The sequence below is a fragment of the Pelobates fuscus genome, chromosome 2 (genome assembly GCF_036172605.1).
Source record: "Pelobates fuscus isolate aPelFus1 chromosome 2, aPelFus1.pri, whole genome shotgun sequence".
Classification (NCBI taxonomy): Eukaryota; Metazoa; Chordata; class Amphibia; order Anura; family Pelobatidae; genus Pelobates; species Pelobates fuscus.
The window spans coordinates 360844993-360868395 of NC_086318.1; the positions used below are offsets into that span (position 1 = coordinate 360844993).

A 23403-nucleotide genomic window follows, 5' to 3' on the forward strand; every position below is an offset into this window, starting at 1 on the left:
GAAAAGGTAAGAAACTGGAGGGTGGTTATCAAATTTAGCATGAGTGTGTGTGTGTGTCAGTGTCAGTATATATGTGTGTGTGTATGTGTTAGTGTGCCAGTATGTCTGTCAGTGTATCTGTATGTCTGTGTGTGTGAGTCTGTCAGTGTCTGTGTGGTTCAGTATGTGTGCATGTCTGTCAGTGTATGTGTGTATGTCTGTCAGTGTGTCAGTATGTCTGTGTGTGTGTGAGAGAGAGTCTGTCAGTGCGTCAGTATGTCTGTGTGTGTGAGTCTGTCAGTGTGTCTGTGTGTGAGTCTGTCAGTGTGTCAGTATGTCTGTATGTGTGTTTCAGTATGTCTGTCTGTCTGTCTGTGTGTATGTGTGCCAGAATGTCTGTATGTCTATGTGTGAGTCTGTCAGTGTCCGTGTCTGTGTTTGTCAATATGTCTGTCAGTGTATGTGTGTTTCAGTATGTCCATCTGTCTGTGTGTATATGTGCCGGTATGTCTGTCAGTGTATCTGTATGTCTGTGTGTGTGAGTCCGTCAGTGTCTGTGTGGTCCAGTATGTCTTTGTGTATGTGTGTTTCAGTATGGCTGCCTGTGTCAGTACGTCTGTCAGAATGTGTCTCTGTATCTGTATGTTGTCCATTTGTATCTGTATGAGTCAGTGTTTGTATCTGTATATCTGCATGTGTGTCAGGTTGTGTATCTGTGTGTCTGTATGTGTGTCAGTGTGTGTGTCGGTGTATCTATATGAAGTCAGTGTGTGTACCTTTGTATCTGCATGCATACCAGTGTTTGTATCTGTGTGTGTCTAAGTGTGTGTCAGTGTATCTATATGTAGTCTGTGTGTATCTGTATGTTCTTGTGTGTATCTATATGCGGTCAGTGTGTATCTGCGTGTGTGTGTCAGGTAGTGTATTTATGCGTATCTATATGTAGTCAGGGGGGCCCAAATAAATGCTTGCCCAGGGTCCAATCCAAATTAAAGACGGCCCTGCAGCAGTGCAGCGTGAGAGAGGAGATTGCAGTGGCAAAGACAGTGATGGCACTGCAGTTGTCTGCGAACTGCATTTTCCACCATGCTTAACTCGCTTTCACTGAATATATTTTAGAATATATGCAGTGCCAAGGTCATCGGCTTAGAAAATAGTAATAATCCAGTAGTTTTTTTTTTACCCACCATAATGTTAAACTAATACATAGCATGTAACTGCAGAGTTATAAAGGCAAAACCACTTTCAAAGTATAAGTGATCATACTATAAGAGAGTGTGTCAGTGTTTAGTAGTTATCTGTCTGTAACAATTTAATCTATAAACAACAGTGCATCGATGTATTAACAACATATGGAGAGCACTTTGATCTCTCACCTAAAAACAGTAACTAAATGAATCTGCATGCTTATAATAGCATTTCTTAAACTATAAAACTGACCTCAACCACTTCATGTTTGCTAAAAACAATTTCTTGTCTTTGTTCCATGATCAGTAATGTACCTTAAGCCCTTACGCTTCTCCACAGTTGTATGAATAATTCTTATTGCAATATATCAGGGGTCTTTAACGTTTTTTCAATTTTCTTACCGTTAAGGACCAGGGCTGTTTTTACATTTCTGCGGTGTTTGTGTTTAGCTGTAATTTTCCTCTTACTCATTTACTGTACCAACACATATTATATACAGTTGTCCTCACCCTTAAATGGTCTTTCTAAAGATACCATTTTTTTTTCATCATATCCTATAATTTACTATAAAAAATGATAAAACATGAAACACCAATGCTAAATAGTTTCTTAATTTTGTCCTGAGTTTAGAAATACCCAATGTTAACATGTTCTCAACTTTTTTGTTTTGCAAGTTATAGGGCTATAAGTACAAGTAGGACATTGCTATTAATAGTGACATTGTATTAACTGTTATCTGTCATAAATCTCTGGATCACACCTCACATGTACATATTTTTTTAAAGTAGAACAACCCAGGGTATTCAATATGTAGTATATCCAGTCTTTTTTAGTAGCCACTTAGTCACAAACACTGGCCAAAGTGAGCATTTATATTTGTTTGTGTGTTAAAAAATGCAAAAAAATGGGCGGAGCCAGCACTTAACCTGAACGGTCGCATACCCACATCACTCCGACAATCAGGCACCCTAAAGCCCCAAATTCTGCCGGGAACAGCTGCCAACGGCACGGCAAGAAGCCCAACGACAATTTGCACTCAATGCAAATCATCAGCATTAGGTTGGTTGCTTGGGAAGCAAAAACCAAAAAAGGTTATGGTGGGGGAAAAAATGTGATTGAAAACCCCTTCCACCTGAAGTCTGTGGATAGTTAGTACAATGTGAAACAAATACAAATTTATAGCAAACCTTTTTTGGTTTTTGCTTCCCAAGCAACCAACCTAATGCTGATGATTTGCATTGACAATGAAACAGCTGCCCATGAGGGTTTCACTGGCTTTGCATCTTTTCCTAAGACCAGGGCTCGAGTCCTGCAGGAACGCGTGGGAACGGCGTTCCTGCACTTTTTCCACAGCAGGAACGCCGTTCCCATTACTAGTCCTGCAGGACCCAGGGCTGGCACAAGCGGCTGCGAGAGCAGGGGGAGCACAAATCCGAATCCCCTGCCTCTGACTGGGGACTCGGATTTCTAAACTCACCTCTCCCCCTGCAGTCAGTGGAGTCGTCCAGCCTCTCCTGATGATGTCAGTAGGAGGGGGCGTGACTTTCTCTGCTCTTCTCACAGGACCGCTGGGGAGCAGAGGAAGCCACGCCCCCTCCTCCTGACATCATCAGGAGAGGCCGGCTTACTCCACTGACTGCAGGCTGCAGGTTCCAGATCCTGTCCCACCCCTCCTGGCCCAAGGTAAGCCTCAGGGAGGGGGGAAGGCACTTTAGGTTTTTTTTTTGTGTTTTTTTTTATCCCTTTCCTCAGTCCCTGTCCCTGTCCCCCTATTTAAGGCCCTGTCCCCCCTCCTCAGTTCCTGCCCCCCCTCAGTCCCTGTCCCCCTATTTAAGGCCCTGTCCCCCCTCCTCAGTCCCTGTCCCCCTATTTAAGGCCCTGTCCCCCCTCCTCAGTCCCTGTCTCCCTCCTTAGTCCTTTTCCCCAGTCCATGCCCCCCTCCTCAAGCCCTATCCCCTTACTCAGTCCCTGTCCCCCTCCCCAGTCCCTGTCCCCCTATTTAAGGCCCTGTCCCCCCTCCTCAGTTCCTGCCCCCCTCCTCAGTCCCTGTCCCCCTCCTCAGTCCCTGTCCCCCTCCTCAGTCCCTGTCCCCCTCCTCAGTCCCTGTCTCCCTCCTCAGTCCCTGTCTCCCTCCTCAGTCCCTGTCTCCCTCCTCAGTCCCTGCCCCCCTCCTCAAGCCCTGTCTCCCTCCTCAGTCCTTGCCCCCCTCCTCAGTCCCTGTCCCTTTCCTCAGTCTCTGTCCCTTTCCTCAGTCTCTGTCCCCCTCCTCAGTCCCTGTCTCCCTCCTCAGTCCCTGTCTCCCTCCTCAGTCCCTGTCTCCCTCCTCAGTCCCTGTCTCCCTCCTCAGTCCCTGTCTCCCTCCTCAGTCCCTGTCTCCCTCCTCAGTCCCTGTCTTCTTACTCAGGCCCTGTCCCCCTCCTCAGCCCCTGCTCCCTTCATCAGCCCCTGTCCCCCTCCTCAGCCTCTGTCCCCCTCCTCAGCCCATGGCCCCTTCCTCAGCCCATGCCCCCCTCCTCATAAGCTCCTGTCCCTCTTCCTCAGCCCTGCCACCTTACTCAGCCCATGGCCCCTTCCTCAACCCATGTCCCCCCCCCTCCTCCTAAGCTCTTGTCCCTTTTCCACAGCACTGTCATCTTACTTAGCCCCTGTCCACCTTACTCAGCCCCTGTCCACCTTACTCAGCCCCTTTCCACCTTACTCAGCCCAGTGCTCTTACTCAGCCCCTGTCCCCCTCCTCAGTCCCTGCCCCTCTTCTTCAACCCTGCCCCTCTTCCTCAGCCCCTGTCCCTCTTCCTCAGCCCCTGTCCCTCTTCCTCAGCCCCTGTTCCTCTTCCTCAGCCCCTGCCCCTCTTCCTCAGCCCCTGCCCCTCTTCCTCAGCCCCTGCCCCTCTTCCTCAGCCCCTGCCCCTCTTCCTCAGCCCCTGCCCCTCAGCCCCTGCCCCTCTTCCTCAGCCCCTGTCCCTCTTCCTCAGCCCCTGTCCCTCTTCCTCAGCCCCTGTCCCTCTTCCTCAGCCCCTGTCCCTCTTCCTCAGCCCCTGTCCCTTTCCTCAGCCCCTGTCCCTTTCCTCAGCCCCTGTCCCCCTCCTCAGCCCCTCAGTTCCTGTCCCTTTCCTCAGCCCCTATCCCTTACCTCAGCCCATGTCCCCTTCCTCAGCCCATGCCCCCCCCCCCCCCCCACCCTCCTAAGCTCCTGTCCCTCTTCCTCAGCTCCTGTCCCCCTCCTCAGCCCCGTGCCCTTACTCAGCCCCTGCATACATGCGTATAATTTTTTTGGGGGGAGGGGGAGGGGGGGGGCGGGGTGTGGATCTGGATCTGGGGTGAGTTCCTGCACTTTTTTACCCAGGACTTGACCCCTGCCTAAGACTATTGGTTTATGTCAAACTTTTCAAAAGCTGTTTACCACAGAATCATGGGATGACACCAGGGGCATGCCGGCACCATAACCACTACTGCAGGCTATAGTTATTATGGTGCTTGTATTGCCCCTCTAATGTCCTGAAAGCTGAGTTCTCGATTACCTGTCAGTTTAGAAGCACGATCAGCCAGGTCAGAGCTCAACAAGGTGGAACTCAGACAAGTTTGTTTTCACTTCTCTCACCACTCAAGTAATAGCGGATATTTCCTTTTTGTCCAAAGTTGGCTAATGACAAGGATTGTTTTCTGCACACCCTGGATATCGTGAGAGCAATCAAATATAGTCTGCTAAGTACTACAGAAAGTATTTATTACCAGTTCTTCAATTTTTTGGAATTAATAAGTGTCCCTTGGATTCAAAGGAATCCATGTTAAAATGGAATGAGGCAAAAATGTTATTCTTTGTTAAACTAATTTGCATATGCCCACCCAGAATACTTTGCGGTAGTAACATCACTGCAGATTTGTGATTTCTGTGGGAAAAGTAAGTCTTATGGCCTGACTGGTGTGCAGATTTTTGTTTAACATTGTATTAACTGGCCACAGACTTCAGGTGGAAGGGGTTTTCAATCACAATTTTTTCCCTACCATAACCTTTTTGGTTTTTGCTTCCTATGTATTTACTATTAAGAAATAGATGCCGTTTAGCTGCCATGTCCTATGTTGGCTGTTTGTTCAGATATTATTGTGTCACTTGCTTTATTTATGAACCATTACAATCTAATTTCCACTGCCCAACTGCACTGGTAAAATAATAGCTTTGCTGTAGAAATCACGGTAGATCATATATATACATAATGTCTTAAATGCTCACGTTCTCAGATGGAAATCACAAGAAGGAGAGAAAGCGAGGGATTTATGACACTGATTTATGGCAGTACTAAAAGTGGTTCACCTTTTGGAAAGTCATTTATTTCTCGGAGAGAGCTGCAGTAGAGTAATAACCTTGGATATTACATTTGTTTAGTAAGCAGTAATGTTCTATCTGTCTCACTGCAGACAATTTATGTCTCAGACTGTCACTGCTTCGTACATGATCCTTTCGTAGAGGGTTCTGTTTATAAAATATCTTCATCCCTTTGTTTGTCATTCAAATGTAATTTATAAATCATATTAGGAAATCGTAAACCGTTAATTTTAAAATCCTCCCCCCCCCCCCTATTTTTTGCTTATTGTTATAATGCTCTTATTTAAAGGGACTCCCCAGGCACTAGCATAATGTTAATGCAATCAATCTTTTCGTATCATAATTATGCTGTATTATTTGCAAGTTTAATTCTGAATAGGTTTTCCCCCTAAAAACATTTTGTTGAATTCTGCTCCATTCTGATCTAGTTCTCAAAGTTCTCTCTAAAACATAAGACAACAAGAATTTTTTTTTTAATAACTTAACTTAGTTAGTTAATCAGCAGCTTCCCAGAGTAACCCTTCCCAATGGGTCACTACTAGTAGACTGACTAGCTCCATAACAAAGGAGATATTTTCTGTGGGTTCTGACATCGGTTGCCGCACGGAATTTGTGGTATATTTGTAGCAGTGTCCATGCGGCAAGCAGTATATAGGACGTACAAAGAGACCTCTTAAAATTAGAATTATGGAACACATAAACAATATCAAGAAAGGTTTGAAAACCCATTCGGTTGCAGTACATTGCAATTCCTGTCCTAAGTTCACCTTTAGAAATTTTAAATGTATGAGCATTGGACATGTTCTCTACCACTGGAGAGAGGAGATCAAATAAAAAAACTATCCCAACAGGAAACTTATTGGATTTACAGGATGCCAACCCTGGAGCCGGGTGGGTTAAATTCGGACACTGATTTGGTGTGTTTTATGTGAATATGAATTGTCTTTTCCTTCATGTCTGTCTGTATTGATATATGTCTTCTCTTTTTTAGGTGTAACGTAATTTTTTTATTTTTATTTTGTTTTTATTATTTTCATTTTCATTTTTTTATGTTTATTTTTATTTTCATTTATTTATTTATTTATGTTTTGTATTTTTTTAAAAAAAAATTATATTTATATTCATATTTATTTATTTGTATTTACATTTGTTTATTTATTTTATTTTTATTTATTATTTTTTTATGTTTTATTCATTATATATAGTTTTATAAATTGAGGACATATAACTGTCTACAGATAGACATGAAGTCAGGAAACAAAATATTCTTATGTATATATGGAATTTATTCTTATGAGTTTTTGTGTTTAATATTATGTTACTTTAAATCAAATCTGTATATAGTAGTATCCTCAGAATGAAACAATTGAAATTTAAAAAATTATATATGCACTTATATTTAACGCACTTTATTAAACAACTTAATTATTGGTTATATATAATCGATGTATAAATGACATTGATAATAGGAATATGTTTTTGTTAATTATTCGTTATATTCAAATACAATAACTTATGAGTGCATGATAGATATGAATTGTTGACAACCTTTAAAACGCACACAGTTATAAGCGAGTGACAGTTATGTGTGGACAGTGAGAACATAATGAATTTGGAATGAAACGCATACATCTCCTACGCTGCTGGAACGCACACCTACGTATGCGTAAGGGAGCACGACACTAACCCGGAACCGCAACGCGGGAACGAACAAACTGAAAACAGCTGATTAAAGATCCCACAGCAGGAAATCAACTATTGAATTTGAGAAACACCCACGGAGCCAACAATCAACTGTCAGAGAGTATGCCTATATAATGTGTATGTTGGGGGGAGGTAATATTGTTATACTGCATTCTGTAAATTTGTGATTCTACTCAATTTTTTACTAAGTCCCTGAGGAAGTTCCAACATTGGAACGAAATGCGTAGGACTTATCTTGGTTTCCTATACCTTTTAATTATTGGCAATAAACAAAGCTTTTTTACTACCCTCCTGATTCCTCCTCTGTTCACACTCCTGAATATCGCAAAAAGGGAAGCAGAGGAAGACTACTCTGAGCCCCCCAGTGCTATTAGGGGAGGCACCCTACAGGTGTTTGTTATTCTGACATTATGTGAGTGCATTATATTGGCATGTCATACACTGTTTAAGAGGATACTACACTATGTTATTTTGTTTGTTTTTATTATTTTTTTAGGTTTGCAGCTGTATGCCATTTTTTTTCTACACTCTAAAATATGGACAACGTTGTCCTGTGTCCTTGACAAATCTTGACAAACGCTGGTGCTTAAATGGTAATCTCGACTATCCCTTCAGAGAAATCTCTGACTACATTATCACAACCCTTTGCTATAGTAGATAACATGCAATTGCAAAGGTAGACTTGCTGGCTCTCACTGCAGGTGGTCACTTGCAGTTCAGGGTTTAGCTTAAAGGGACACTATAGTCACCAGAACAATTACAGCTTATTGAATGTGTTCTGGAGAGTAGAATAGCTCCCTTCAGGCTTTTTGCTGTAAACACTGTCTTTTCAGAGAAAATGCAGTGTTTACATTACAGCCTAGTGATAACTTCACTGGCCACTCCTCAGATGGCTGTTAGAGATCCTTCCTGGGTCATGGCTGCCTAAAATGCATCCAAACATTCAGTGTCTCCTCCCTCTGCATGCAGACACTGAACTTTCCTCATAGAGATTCATTGATTCAATACATCTTTATGAGGAGATGCTGATTGGCCAGGGCTGTGTTTGAATCATGCTGGCTCTGCCCCTGATCTGCCTCGTTGTTGATTGGATCAGGCTACCACTTTTGTTGATGTCAGCAGGCAGTGGGCAGGTCTAAAGGAAACAGGGACTAAGTAAGCAGCTGCAGACTTAAATACAAGTAAGATTTACTATATTTAGGGAGGCAAGAGGGGGCAAGGGGGGCTAGATGGTGATTTTAACCCTATAGGGTCAGGAATACATGCTGGTGTGCCTGACCCTATAGTGCTCCTTTCCTTAATGTACAAAATACAAAATCCTTCTCTTGACCCACAACTGTATATACAGACATATACACATTGCTCTGTGTATAATAAAGGAACACACAATACAGAGAAAACTATGTACATTGCAAGCAGTCCCAAAATGGCACCACAAGCTTCAGGCCATCCCTCACATACACTATCAGTGTTCCTTTTTGTCCTGACGCACATTTCAGACAAACCAAAATAAATATATATTATTTGATGTATTATCAACAACATATAAACAAACACACTTTTTACACAAAGTTTAAAAAAGGCAATATACCATTATAAATAGAGTATACACAGGGTAACTGACACAATAACAAATCATTATATACATCCATTATTTGATTAAAAGTATTGTTTAGTCTGGATCATGACCGCAAGTTTAAAAATGAGATGCAAATAAAGAAAAACAGTTGTCTATGTTTGCCGTCTTAGCTTCTTCTATCCTCGAGTTCCCTGATATGTTGAAGAGCTTCCTGAGAACTAATTATAAACACCAGTCAATGGAAAAAAAAATCTTGTATGCTCATGGAAAAATCGACCATTAGGGACCATTCTGTGAAACAACTGGCACATCTGCTGTTAACAGGTTGCAGCTGAGAGCACCGAGACTCTATTTTAAATGCAACCTCTAAAATCCAAAGAATCACAACAACACGGATAGCTATGGAAAATTCAGACTCTTCGTTTTTTTTCTTTTTCTTTTTTTTTCCGTTTGGCTTTGTAAAGTAAGATTAAATAAAAAAATTAAAAAAAAGATCTGGACAGGTCTAACCAATATATATATATATATATATATATATATATATATATATATATATATATATGCATAGTACACAAGCACAGACGGTATTCAAATATTAATAATTTCCCTCCCAACTATTTAGTGGCCGAGCTTAGTTTGGCTTTGACGTAGAAATTCATATGAAGATTAGCAACTGAAATCCAAATCTACTACTTAAAAATAGTAAAATTGAAAAGTAGATTAAGTAAAGTTCACATTCACCCTGTTGTTGATTTAAAGTAAGGCAAAACCCCACAGTGTGATAAATCCAATTTTGCCTTAAAAAAACCCTAAAAACGAAAAAATCCATTTTTTTATGTGTTCCTGCCTCCAATTTCATAGTTAAAAGTTAAGCAGTCGTATAACTCATTGAACAAAAATCAGGCATCCAACTAAAACAAAATCAATAAAAGTATTTGTCTTCTCAGTATCCACATCAAATCTCACCCCCAGCTGCACACTACTCCCCACAATTTTAGTTGTGTATACAGGTGCATCCACAGTCTAGAGTCTAGACTAATCTCAAGTTTTCATGGTATTGAAATTATGGAAATACAGTGGTTTCATGACATTCCACCCACTGCAAGATTTCATTTGGGGATGGCAAGAATGCTTTATCCATACAAATTTGGTACAGTTGGACCAAGTGCTGATGGCAGTTTTTAAGAATTCCAAGACTTTATCCACAGGAGTAATTGTACAAAGTTGATTCAATTTGTCTTGTCTAAAGCAGCGTCTTGTGAAGTATTCACGTTTCCCCTTTACACGTATAATTGTCCTAATGTATTTAAATTTAAAAAAAAAACAACGTTCAGCTCCTCTGTGTGGACACTTGTGGGATATACCATCCTCAACTGGAGAGGTAGAACAAATCATGGAAAACCTTGTAGACGTTTACTTTGTCTTGCTTCTCCCACAGGAATATTGTAGTTATCCATGTAACCAGAAAGGAGAGACACTGCCAGGAAAGAGTCACAAAAAGGAGCAAAGCCACTAGACGCCAGAATCCTAGGAGATTGAACACTAGAGCAGGGAGAGGCAACTTTCGTCACTCCAGATGTTTTGGACTACATCCCCCATAATGCTCTTACACCCGTAATACTGGCAAAGCATCATGGGAGGTGTAGTCCAAAACATCTGGAGTGCTGACGGTTGCCTATGCCTGCACTAGAGAATGGACTTGTAAGCCATGAAAATCAAAGCACAACTTTTGTTTTTCATCTTGATGTGACGAAAGTCAACTAAATTTCACTACTTTTGGGATAAGGTATTCCTAAGCAACATGATTCACGTAAAAATATGTTGGGTATGGAAAAGGGTACATTATATGTAAATGGCTTCCCATATAAGTTTCCTTCCAAATGAAATGTCAGCAAATACAAGGACATCAATAAAGTAAAATCTGGCAAAAGTGTGTAGGGAAGACATATTAGCCACTTTATAAATCCGATGCATAGAATCATTATGATGAAAGGCCCAAAAAGCAGTCGGAGCTCTAACTAAATAAGCAGTAATTCTGTCACACACTGATTTATTCACCAACAAATAAGCTTGCTGGATAAGAGACTTAAGCCAGACAGCCAAGGGACACTTATTAATTCCAAAAAATGGAAGAACTGGTAATAAATACTTTCTGTAGTACTTAGCAGACTATATTTGATTGCTCTCACGATATCCAGGGTGTGCAGAAAACAATCCTTGTCATTAGCCAACTTTGGACAAAAAGGAAATATCCGCTATTACTTGAGTGGTGAGAGAAGTGAAAACAAACTTGTCTGAGTTCCACCTTGTTGAGCTCTGACCTGGCTGATCGTGCTTCTAAACTGACAGGTAATCGAGAACTCAGCTTTCAGGACATTAGAGGGGCAATACAAGCACCATAATAACTATAGCCTGCAGTAGTGGTTATGGTGCCAGCATGCCCCTGGTGTCATCCCATGATTCTGTGGTAAACAGCTTTTGAAAAGTTTGACATAAACCAATAGTCTCTCCAGGCTCAGAGGCCTAGGCTCTTTCTATCTATATCCTCAATGCAGACGTTACACTTCAAAATTAGCAGCAACAATCTGTATTTGCACAGCATTCGTTGCCTGACTGCTTGTATGTGTGGACAAACGTTGACATAGTTGATATTTACAACTTATGATTTAGGGGCATGGACAGGGGCTGGGCTGCTGGCACCCAGAGGATCTTAACTTTGTGACAAAAGCACCAATAGTGGTCATATATATTGAGCAGGACTCAGTATTACATAAAGCACTAGTTAGTTATACTGGAAAGGTACCTGTGTGCTTTTTGAACGATTTATAGCTTCCAACAGTTCTGTATCCAGTGGGACTATCCTGATTTTGCGTTCCTGTCTCACTGTCCCTAATTAGCACATCAAAAGACACACATGGACTATGCAAAATGTAGTAAAGGCATTAAAGGGACAATGTAGGCACTGTAACTGCTTCATCTCACTGAAGTGGTTATAGTGTCTGGAATCCTCATGCGCTGTCCTTCCTTCCATTCCATTTTTAATGTTTTGATGCTAAACAAGAGTCCACAGCAGCCCATTCGCTCTGTGATAATTGGGCTAACGAGGAAGCATTAGCCTGAGCAGCAATGGATGGCTCTGATGGGCTGAGAGAGGAACAGCTACTGCTTTTAGCCTATTACAGCAACCACTGGTGAAATTAATTGTTTATTCTTTTAAGCTCATGCTGCAAAAATGCTCTGCGCATGTGCTTCCCTGAGTGACATCAGTCAGACCAGCTGTCAGTTAACCTGACGTACATTAATGCCACAATGACATGCCCCCTCTTTGGCTCACCTGCCACTTTGCAGATCAGAATCCCCATAGGGCAACTCATTCCCTGTCTCAACTTTATTCCTCCCTGTGTTAGAGCAGATTCAAATGAATCCAGTCTTTTGAAGCAAGAAAGGGCAAAGTGTATTCCCTCATGCAATGCAAGGGGGTAAAGCACTCAGTTAAGTATTCCAATCATAAGTTGCCCTTTTCTATTGTTTATTTTAATTTTATTAAGTGACCATGCACTGTTAATGAGAAGTAGCTAGTAAGAATTTTGCAATATTTGTCACGTATGAAGCAATAAGCTGTGACTCTTGGGTTACTAATTGTAGCACTTGTAGGAAGTGAATTTTGACCATGATTTTTTTACAAGAATTAAAACCACAGGAGTTGCAGAATACACTCTAATTTAGTTCATTTAGAGCTAACTTTATGTATTGCGATGACGTCTGCCCAATGTACAATAAAAGTAGCCAATTAAGCCAAACCAATTAAACCAAATTCCAATTAAACAAAATTATTTGTTAAAGAGGTTATGGACAAGCCGAACAACAGCATACTATGTGAAATGTATTTTTCTCCCAAACAAGTAAAGTCAAAATAAATATATTTCCAAAATAGACATAACAAAAAAAATAGCAAAAAAGGTTTTCCACTATAACCAAAATTCCTGGTTAATTAAACCCATGTTTCACACTGTAGGTGTCAAAAGATGCTTTATATTGCATTTTCTAAAAACTGCTTATCATGATGCTCTTACTGGGCCGTTTCTGTAGTTTTCCCTAAAAAAAAAAAGGGGGGGGGGGTGTTATATATTAAGTGAGAACTGCAGGGGATTCAAACTGAATTTTAAATTTCAGGCCAAACTAGATGAACTTGAAAAATCCAAGTTTATCCGTTTGGCTGCTTTGGCCTTTAATTTAAAATTCAATATGACTTCTAAAAAAACACACTTTAGTGATTGGGTCTACTTATCTGTGTCTGGTTTTAAGGTTATGATCCTGTTAAACTGTCACATTCTCTTCTTGTCGGTAAGACTGTGCCTCTGCTATTTCTAAACAGAGCTTTAATAATATAATAATATTATAATATATAATACTTTGTGATTTGTATAGCTCTTTTCTCCCTGTGAGACTCAAAACACTTTACATGTATACAAACATAAATACATAAAAGTTAGGAGTTTCTGAAGGTCAGCTGAGTGGACTGAATGCCTGATGGAAGAGACGGGTCTTTAGCTTATTTTAAAAAGTCTGTAAGGACGGTGCCTCTCTGATTGCGCACGGTAAAGAGTTCCAGAAGGTGTGGGCAGCGTGGCTAAATGCCCTGGAACCTGAGTCTGTCTTTATTCTTGGCACTGACAGGAAGGATTTGCTGGCTGACCGAAGTGAACGGGATGGAATGTAGGGTGTCAGGAGCTCTTGCAGGTACTGTGGGCCATGATTGTTTAAGGCTTTGAAGGCTAGCAGGCCAATTTTACCATTCACCATTTAATTGAAAAATGAATGCAGGGAGTGGAGAACAGGTGTTATGTGGCAGGAGCAAGTTTGATTGGTCAGTAGTCTGGCTGCTGCATTTTGTACAGTCTGAAGGCGATGGAGTTCTTTTTCTGGGAGGCCCAAGTAAAGTACATTGCAGTAATCTAGCCGAGAATATACAAATGCATGGATAAATGTGGCATCTGGTGGAATTAAGTGTTGTATCCTGGTTATGTTTTTCAGATGAAAGTAGGCAGATTTTATTATCGGTTGTTTAAATGATAGTCCAGAGTCAATCAGCACTTCGAGGTTTCGTACCTTTGATGAACTGATGAGTTCAGAGCCTCCAAGCTCCAGGCCAGTTGGGTGATCATGGGATATTTTTGTTGCCCGGGGTCCCCTCACCAAGAGTAACTCTGTTTTGTCTGGATTCACTTTAAGCCAACTACCATTCATCCATTCTATGCAGTCTGCTAAGCAACTGTTGATACGGCATGTTTAGTCTGTGGTATCTGGAGCAAAGGAGAAGTAGAGTTGTGTGTCATCAGCGTAACAATGATACCTTAGGCCATGTCACCTAATGATGTCCCCCAGTGGTAGCAAGTAAATAGCGAATAGCATAGGAGACAAGATGGATCCTTGTGGAACTCCGCAGGTCAGTTCTGTTGGTGCCGATGAGCTTGATACTGATGTTACTCTCTGTGATCCACCAGTGACAAAAGATTTAAACCAGTTAAGGACTGTGCCACCTAGCCCACAGATGTGCTGCAAGCGCTCTATTAAAATCCTATGGTCAATGGTGTCAAATGCAGCTGAGAGATCCAAGAGGATTAGGATGGAGTAATCACCTTTGTCTCTCGCCATAAGGAGATCATTTAGCACTCGGACTAGCGCTACTTCAGTGCTGTGGCGGCATCTGAAACCTGACTGGAAAGGATCAAAGATGTTCAAGCTTGATAGATGGGCCTCCAGTTGAGTTGCCACTACCTTTTCAATAATTTTCACCAGAAATAGAAGATTGGATACTGGTTTGTAATTAGCCATGCAGTCTGGGTCTAATAAAGGCTTCTTCTTTAGGAGTGGTTTTACCACAGCTTCTTTTAGAGGATCTGGGAAGTCTCCAGTTTTTAGTGAACACTGTACTATTTTTGTGAGGGATGGAGCGAGTGTTTCAATGCATGCAGATATAATTTGAGTTGAAGCAGGATCTAAGTCACATGTAGAAGGGTGTAACGTTTGCATGGTACTTTTAACACCCTTTATATCCACATTTGTGAAAGTGGACAATAAACTGGGGCAATCCGGCATTCCATTGTAGTAGTTCTGGTATGTAACTGTTTGGCCTGCTGTGATAGAGGCTCAGATTGAGGAAATCTTGTTTTTGAAGACGATCGCAAATGCTTCACACTAATCCTGAGAAAAGTTAGTGGGGATATGCATGCATGCTGGTTTGCAGAGCTTTTCTACTGTGCGAAACAGTTACCTGGATCTATTGTGGGAGAGTTCAATTTCATAATGATAATAATTTTGATTTTTTTCTGAGTTATCTTGAATTGATATTTGTTTAGATGTTTGGTAAGTGTGGCTTTATCCTCTGGATCATGTGTCCTGTGCCACTTTCTCTCGAGTTTACGGCCTGTTCTCCTTATTTCTCTGATGGTGCTATTAAACCACAGTGCATTGTTGTGGGTTTTGACAATGCGTATGCGTGTTGGTACAATGTTTTCTAGGGTATCTCTCATGGTTTTGTTGTAGAGTCGGACTAAGGAGCTGGGGTCTTCACAGGTCCCCATTAGTTCACTTAGATCCATATGTGATGTTACATCCAACAGCGTCACCCCTTTTAATGAGCAGTGTTTGACAAGGTCCTGAGGCTGGGGTCTGGTTGATTTTGTGATACAATGGAGAAGTGAATGGAGTGGTGGTGTAACCAAACAACTGGATTTACAGTTACTGGTGACACTTCTAGTCCAGACTGGAACACTAGATCAGGTGTTAGACCTTTGCTGAGGGTGGAAGTGGCGACGATTTGTGTGAAGCCGAGTGCACTCATCAAGCTGAGGAGATGCTGCCCAAGCAGGGATAGGGTGTCATCAATCCAGGTGTTGAAGTCTCCCAATATAAGCCATCTGAGGTGTTCAAGAATTAAGCCGGCCAAAGGGTCTGAGAGTTTCTGAAGAAATATCTTCCCATCGCCTGGGGGTTTGTATATTAACAGTATCCGAATCCTCTATCTATTGAGAGGCTGGCAGCTACGCATTCAAAAGATTGGGGTTTGTGAACTTCTATTGGTCTGGGATTTAAGGATGATTGCGCACAGATCATAACTCCACCTCCCTTGCGATCTTGTCTTGGGCAGTATAACACCGTGTAATTGCCTGGAAGAGCTGCCTCTAGAATAGGCCCCACATTTTCATCTAGCCATGATCCTGTAAAGTCCACAAATTCACATGTTTCAATAAGGTCGGCAATGATAGCTGTTTCGCAGGGGGGGCTGGTTACATTGCTCTGCTCTATAGGATTCAGGTGAGGTGTGAGATTTTGCACTTCAGGCTGTATTGTAGATAACAGAAAAGAGAGCATGCATGCAGGTCAGATTATAGGGGTTCAAAACCAATGTGTTTTAGTGAAATAGTTTTCATCAATTAGTTTTCTTGGTGTTTAGAAATGAAATCTGAGGATTGCCGAATGGATGATCAAATCCAAAACCCAATTTACACATGGCGGTGAGTTTTTTTTTGTTTAAATGTACCTTGTTTGTGGTGTTCAGCTGAAGGTATCTCTTCCTGGCAGTACGATGGTACAGTGAAGGTATATTTTAATCCGTTGTGTATCTCAGTTTAGTAAAGCCATCCGTTCAATTTTGGTAAATCCAGTTGTTTGATATGTGGAGTCGATATTGGTCCTTGAAATATTTCTGATGAATTATGAGTGTAAGGAGGTTAAACTTAAGATAATTCCTAGAGAGGTCAGGAGCCTGAGAAAAGTGTGGGAGCCAGCAGGGGCATCTAAAGAAAGGATTGGTAGTGTATTAAAGACCAACATTATGTAGTTATTCACTAAAGTGAGAACTCAAAGTAAATTTAAAAGTTAAGATCAAAATAGTCTTTTGTAAAAAGGTAAAAGTCTTCAAGTCAGCTATGCTTTCAGTTTGTTTACTCTGGCCTTAAATTTACAATGAATTATCACTTTAATAAATAACCCTGACACAGTAGGGACCCTAAGAAGACCCCTTATGCCCCCCCTCTCCCCCCCCCGCTTCATCTTTATAGGTAAGAGATCATGTATTTGCAGGAAAATATGCACTGATTGGGGAAGGAGGGGGGGGCTAACTCTCAAGATGGCCGGATGCACTTGCTAGAAGCTCCTGCCGCAAAAAGCTTTAACATTGTACATACTACCTAAACAAAAGCGGAACGCGATCCAAAACATAACAATGCACTACAATAGGGGACGCTGATAATCCCCGAAAATCCTATTCTGGAGCAGCAATCCAGTGTCCTGCCCTGCCGCTTTACACCAACTATCAAGCTCAGACCACACATGGCAGCGGCAACTGCGGGAGAGACCAAAACGGGTACCGCGCCATCAGAAGACTGGCTCCCGGCTGCATCGTCACACGTCTGCGAAGGGTCATCTCCCCCTCCATGACTCAGCCCACTGGAGCAAACAGGGCTTGCATACGAAGCTGCTGATCAACGAAGCTGGCTGGAGCTCCAAATCAAACAACATGGACTGGTAATGCAGGGGAGACTCTCTGGGGACTTGGGGACTCACATCTCTCCTCGGTGGCATGCCATATCGGGTTGGTGTGGGCTGAAATCTAGATGGTCACAGCACTTCTGTATCTCAGTTTGGGTCCTTGGGCCGTTGAACGTTTCCCAATGTTTAAGAGATCTCAGCGTATTTTCTCTCACTATACCCTATACTAATCCTGCTGAAATAATCTCTTACAATTCTACCTTAACTTAGCTACACTGTGAAAATAAGCATGTTCTTATCTATTATTTACTAAGCAAACAATGTCTATGTCTAGAAAAGCTAATATTCTTGTTTAACTGAATCTACCGACAACAGACATATGTGCCTACCCTGAATATACTTAAACATAAAATTAGTGCTTTGCTCTCACAATGCCACATTTTTATTCTACTGTAATTGTTGTTGTGCCTGCCTTGACTATTGCGGCATTGCAGGCTTATTTTTAACGCTCTATACGCACTACAAAATAAAAGATTAGTGTTAATATTTGTTTGTGTGTGACAAATGCAAAAAAACAATTTTGACAAGTGTTTGCGACTAAGTGGCTACTAAAAATGACTGGACATACCCCATTTGCAATACCTTGGGTTGCCTACTATTGCAAATGGTATGCCATCATGGGGGTAATTTTCATTCCTGGGCTACCATACGGTCTCAAGGCAACTTAACCAATCTGGCGAATTTCAATGTGAAAAGCTGAAACGCAAGCCTTATATTTGACTCTGTAACTCTTGAAAACACCATAAAACCTGTACATGAGGGGTACTGTTATACCCAGGAGATTTCGCTGAACACAAATCTTAGTGTTTCAAAACAGTAAAACGTATCACAACAATTATATTGTCTGTGTAAGTGCAATTCCTGTGTGAAAAATGAAAAAAATGTCACTTTCACTGACGATATCATCGTTGTTATACATTTTACGTTTTTTAAAACACTAATATTTGTGTTCAGCGAAGTCTTCCGAGTAAAACAGTACCACAGGTTTTATGGTGTCTTGGAAAGTTATTAAATATAGTGCTAGCAAATTAAATTCCCTGGACTTTTGGCCTGGGTTGTCAGGCAGGTCCCACAAATTGTAATTAATAAATATATACGTAGAATTATTATATATATACACGTGTGTGTGTGTGTGTGTATATATATATATTTTTGTAAAATTATTTTATTTTTATACAGGTGTATATATAGTGATATATACCTATATACGTATATAATCAATATCATTCTACTTGTATTTTGATATTATTATATATATATAAGTATATCAATATTAATATTAAAATACACTTAGTGTATGTGTATTTATGTGTATGTGTATATATATATATATACTTAGATCATATATAATACATACATATATATATATGATCTAAGTATATATAATTTAAGTTTAAACTGTTTTAACCTGTTTTTAAAATTTTTTTACAGGCAGCAGGGGGAGCACTCCACCTGCTGGCATTGCTATGGACGGCTATGCCGTCCATGTGATCGCAAGGACTTCGCGATCACATGGCCCAGGGGGGGCTGCCAGGTGAGTCCCCACACTGCGATCGCCGGCGACCGGGTAAGTAGAAAGGACAGCGGGGACATGCTATGCCGCCCCCGCCTTTTAGAGCCGGGTCCCCAAGGACGGCATAGCACGCCCGCTGTCCTTAAGGGGTTAACCACAACATTAAAACCACCTGCCTATTATCATGTAGGTCCTGCTTGTGCTGCCAGCACATCCCACAGATGTTCAATCGGATTGAGATCTGGTGAATTTGGAGGTCAAGGCAACACCTTGAACGCTTTGTCATGTTCCTCAAACCTTTCCTGAACAATGTTTGGTAGGTGGTATATGTTAAAGTAACATCCACATGAATGCCAGCACCCAAGGATTCCCAGAAGAACATTGCCCAGAATATAACACTGCTTCTGCCAGCCTGCCTTCTTCCCAAAGTGCATTTATCTGCCATCTATTCCCCAGGTAAAAGACACACATGCACACGGCCATCCACCTTATCTAGAAGAAGACTGGAATTATCAGATCAGACAACCTTCTGATGCTTATGCCCTCATTTAGGTGCTTTCAGTAGTAGACATGGGTGATTATGGGCACTCTGACTGGTGTGCAGTTTCACAGCCCCATATGCAGCAAATTGTGATGCACTGTGTGTTCAGACACCTCTCTATCATGGCCAGCATTAAGTATTTCAGCAATTAGAGCAATTCAGCAATTAGAGCTACAGTAGCTCTTCTGTGTGATTGAACCAGATGGCCTAGACTTCAATCCCCTTATGTATCAATGAGCCTTGGGCGCCCATGACCCTGATGCTGGTTTACCGTTTTTTGACCCAGTCATCTGGCCATCATTATTTGGCCCTTGTCAAAGTCACTGAGATCTTTTCACTTGCCCATTTTTCCTGCTTCCAACACATGATATTGAGAAACTGACTGTTCACTTGCTGTCCAATATATCCGACCCATTGACAGGTACCATTGTAACAATGTAATCAATGTTATTCACTTCGCCTGTCAGTGGTTTTAATGTTGTGGCTGATCTGTGTAGGTTTATATTATATTCTCTATTCATTAAAATATCTAGTATCATATTGTAATTTATAGAACACATTGGGGTTTAAAGGGACACTATGGCAACCAGAACAACTACAGCTTATTGAATTTGTTCTGGTGAGTAGAATCATTACCTTCAGGCTTTTTGCTGTAAACACTGTTTTTTCAGAGAAAATGCAGTGTTTACATTACAGCGTAGTGATAACTCCACTGGCCACTCCTCAGGTGGCTGTTAGAGATCCTTCCTGGGTCATGACTGCCTAAAATGCATCCAAACATTCAGTGTCTCCTCCCTCTGCATGCAGACACTGAACTTTCCTCATAGAGATTCATTGATTCAACTCATCTCTATGAGGAGATGCTGATTGGCCAGGGCTGTGCTTGTTTTTTGTTTTTGTTTTTTCATTCAGAGGTTTTATTAAGGTCATGCAATAGTTACAGGTGGTTGTGATCACACAGATGTCCGAGTACAGTGACATGAAGTTCAGTATGGTATACAATGCAATAACAGGTTGAGAGCGTACTGTGCATACATAGTAAATTACATGCCTAACATCGGTTGCTAAGAGAGGTTTGTTCAGTTGATAAGATATTTATGAGGTTATGTTACTCAGTGGGGTCAAGTTGTGGTTCGCAGCCCTCGCGAGCAGCGGGGTTGGTCTTTCAATGAGGTTTCGGTGAGGCCGCCTGGGGCCTAGCGTTCAGGGGCAAGGGGGGGGGGGGGGCGGTTGTCGGGGACAGGGCTGTGTTTGAATCATGCTGCCTCTGCCCCTGATCTGCCTCCTTGTCAGTCTCTGCCAATCCTATGGGGAAGCATTGTGATTGGATCAGGCTACCACATCTGATGATGTCAGCAGACTGCTTTTTATTTTTTTAGGCAATCAGCATGCAGAGTTACAGCTTCTGGCTTGCATACAGTAAGATTTTGCTATATTTATGGAGGCATGAGAGGCCCAGAGGGGCTAGATGGTGGTTTTAACACTATAGGGTCAGGAATACATGTTTGTGTTCCTGATCCTATAGTGATCCTTTAAGGTTGGACTTGGGTCATGTTACAGGGCTGGTTTTAGGAAGTCTTTAAGTCAATAGATGTACTCTAAATGTACCCTGAGACTGAAGCCCCTGCTATTTTTGCAACCTAGCAAAGTCCCTGCAACATTGATATTTTTAAACCGTAAACTGTTACTTCCCAGGATTTGTAATGTTATATTTGACTTATCCCCTATATTAGTGGTTCCAAAACCAGTTGTCACGACACCAGCAACAGTCCATGTTTTGTTAGTATGTCCATTGGAATAAAAAAGGGAAAAACATAAATCCTGGATTGTTGGTGGGCTATGAGGTCTGATTTGGGAACCACTGCCCTACATATAATAATTAAGTATTTATGAGGCGTGAAAAAAAAAATGTAGCTTTACCCAAGTCAACACTAAATAAGTAAGGTATGTAATTCTTTTAAAAACCAATAATAATAATATGTCATGCCAACATTACAATTTAATCACTAAATACTCTATTCCAGTATGGAACATTTAGCATATTTAAAATTTCTGTACAATTCTGCCACTAAGCGATAGGATGTGCAATAGCTGGTATCTTATGATTGAATTATTGTGTTATTTGTCCTTAATGGGTTAATAAATATGTGAAAGAAGCATGTTTAGAAAATGCAGGATTTCAGCAGAGATATTACAATCACCTCTGTATTTTTGAAAAAAGTGTTGTATTGTAAACATTATATTTAAAGAGACACTCTAGGCAATATATAATAAATGGTTTTAGTGCTTTGAGTCCCTCCATTCCCGAGCGGTTTAACACGGAATGAGGATCTATGGCCATCCACACTCCAGCTTCCATTGGTGGCATAGGTAAGACAGAGAATATACATTTCTTTCTAGCAATACCAATTATTACCAGTAATGGCACTGTGATAGACTGAAAGTGGTCAGCTGACAAACTGAAACAATCACAGTTTCCCATCACAGCTAAAGCTAATGCCTCCTAATTAACAAAAGCAGCACACAAGGGATGGGCTGCTCGGAGCTCTCGTTTAGAACTAAAACGGTTTAACTCTGAACACACGTATGGTGCCATGGAACTCCAAACACTAAAACCAGTTCAATTAGATAAACTGATTATAATGCCTACAGCGCCCCTTTAATAACACTGTATTCAGAGCTGCACATCTCCAGCAAGTATTCATCACAGCAATGATAATGTACGTAATCATGGTTAATTCTGAGTGTCAGTTACTCTTGAATCTTATAAACCTGTTTTCAGTAATCACATATATATATGTATATATACTGACAGAACAAATAGGAAATGGAAGAGACTTCATAAATAACTGGGACATCGATAACATCCATTTGACCAAAGCTTTAAGAAATGTGGTCTTAAAATGAGTCAAAATCAGATATTCACCTCAACTGAAAGCAATGCTATAATGCGAGTCTTGTTCTTGATCAGTTGTATGAAGTGAGAAGGTATGCAAGGTCGGAGGTGATATCCTACTAATATATATATATATATATGTGTATGCACAAGTAATGAGTCAATAGTTCTGTAGACCAAATAGAATAGCACAGAAAAAAAGGTTATCTATCCTTTTTCACAGTGAGTTAAAAATGTTTAGTCCTTAGTTCTTAATTTGCTTGTGCTCTGTAGCACAGTGATAATAGCCTTTTTATGATGTGCAAGTTGCATTGAGTTTACAGAAGGCACCAGATCAATCTTTGCCTAAGGCATCAGAATGCCCGAGACCACCCTTGGGCTTCCGTCAGATCAAAGCAGTGATATGAACTATGGCCTTGTCTTTCTATGTTGTTAACACTTTAAGAAAGAATTTCTAAAGTAAGATATAAAGTACAGTCTGCTATTTATAATTTCATTGGTGACAAGACTTACTTTAATTAATGCATGGGGCTATCAAACACTACATCTTTTATTGTTTAAAGATTCTTTATTTTTCAGTTTTTAAATATCATATGAACGTTTGTACAGAAGTAAAAGATAAGGATTTGGTTATGTTAGTAATAATAACAACAATAACAGGGTACGACATCGAAATGTTTGCATACAAGTCTGGCATTTTGGTTTTGACATCCTGAGCTATACCGTCATTGGAGGACCGTATTTCAGTAGGGGTCGTGAGATCGACCTCATTGTTCGAGTTGTCCGAGTACGTATCCTAATGGGGGGGTCGTGGTTGGGATGTGACAACCCTGTTTGGCTAGTGGGCCTTACAGTCGGACTTTCTTCGGTTGCGAATTGTGGTATAGCTTATGAGTCTGTGATGCCAGGGATTCTGGTGGTGGTCGTTTATTGAGGGATTCGCTGGTGTAGGGGTTGCCGTCATAACAATATTTGTTGGATGCGGCTGCGTCGGCAGAGCCAGGCCATTGGATTTGGTGCAGTGGTCAGAGTGTGGTTGGGTGGGCGAGGCGGACGTGTGGGGTAGGATGGGTCGGGGGTCTGGTTGGTGGGCATTGCGTCAGTGGTGGTGGGTTGTTTGCATGAGATT

General features: G+C 41.2%; 1 long non-coding RNA gene across 1 annotated transcript in view; it reads right to left on the reverse strand.

The window, feature by feature from the left end:
- LOC134587360 (uncharacterized) overlaps positions 1-23403 on the reverse strand; it is a 748302-nt gene that overhangs the window by 441329 nt on the left and 283570 nt on the right. The window lies entirely within an intron of this gene.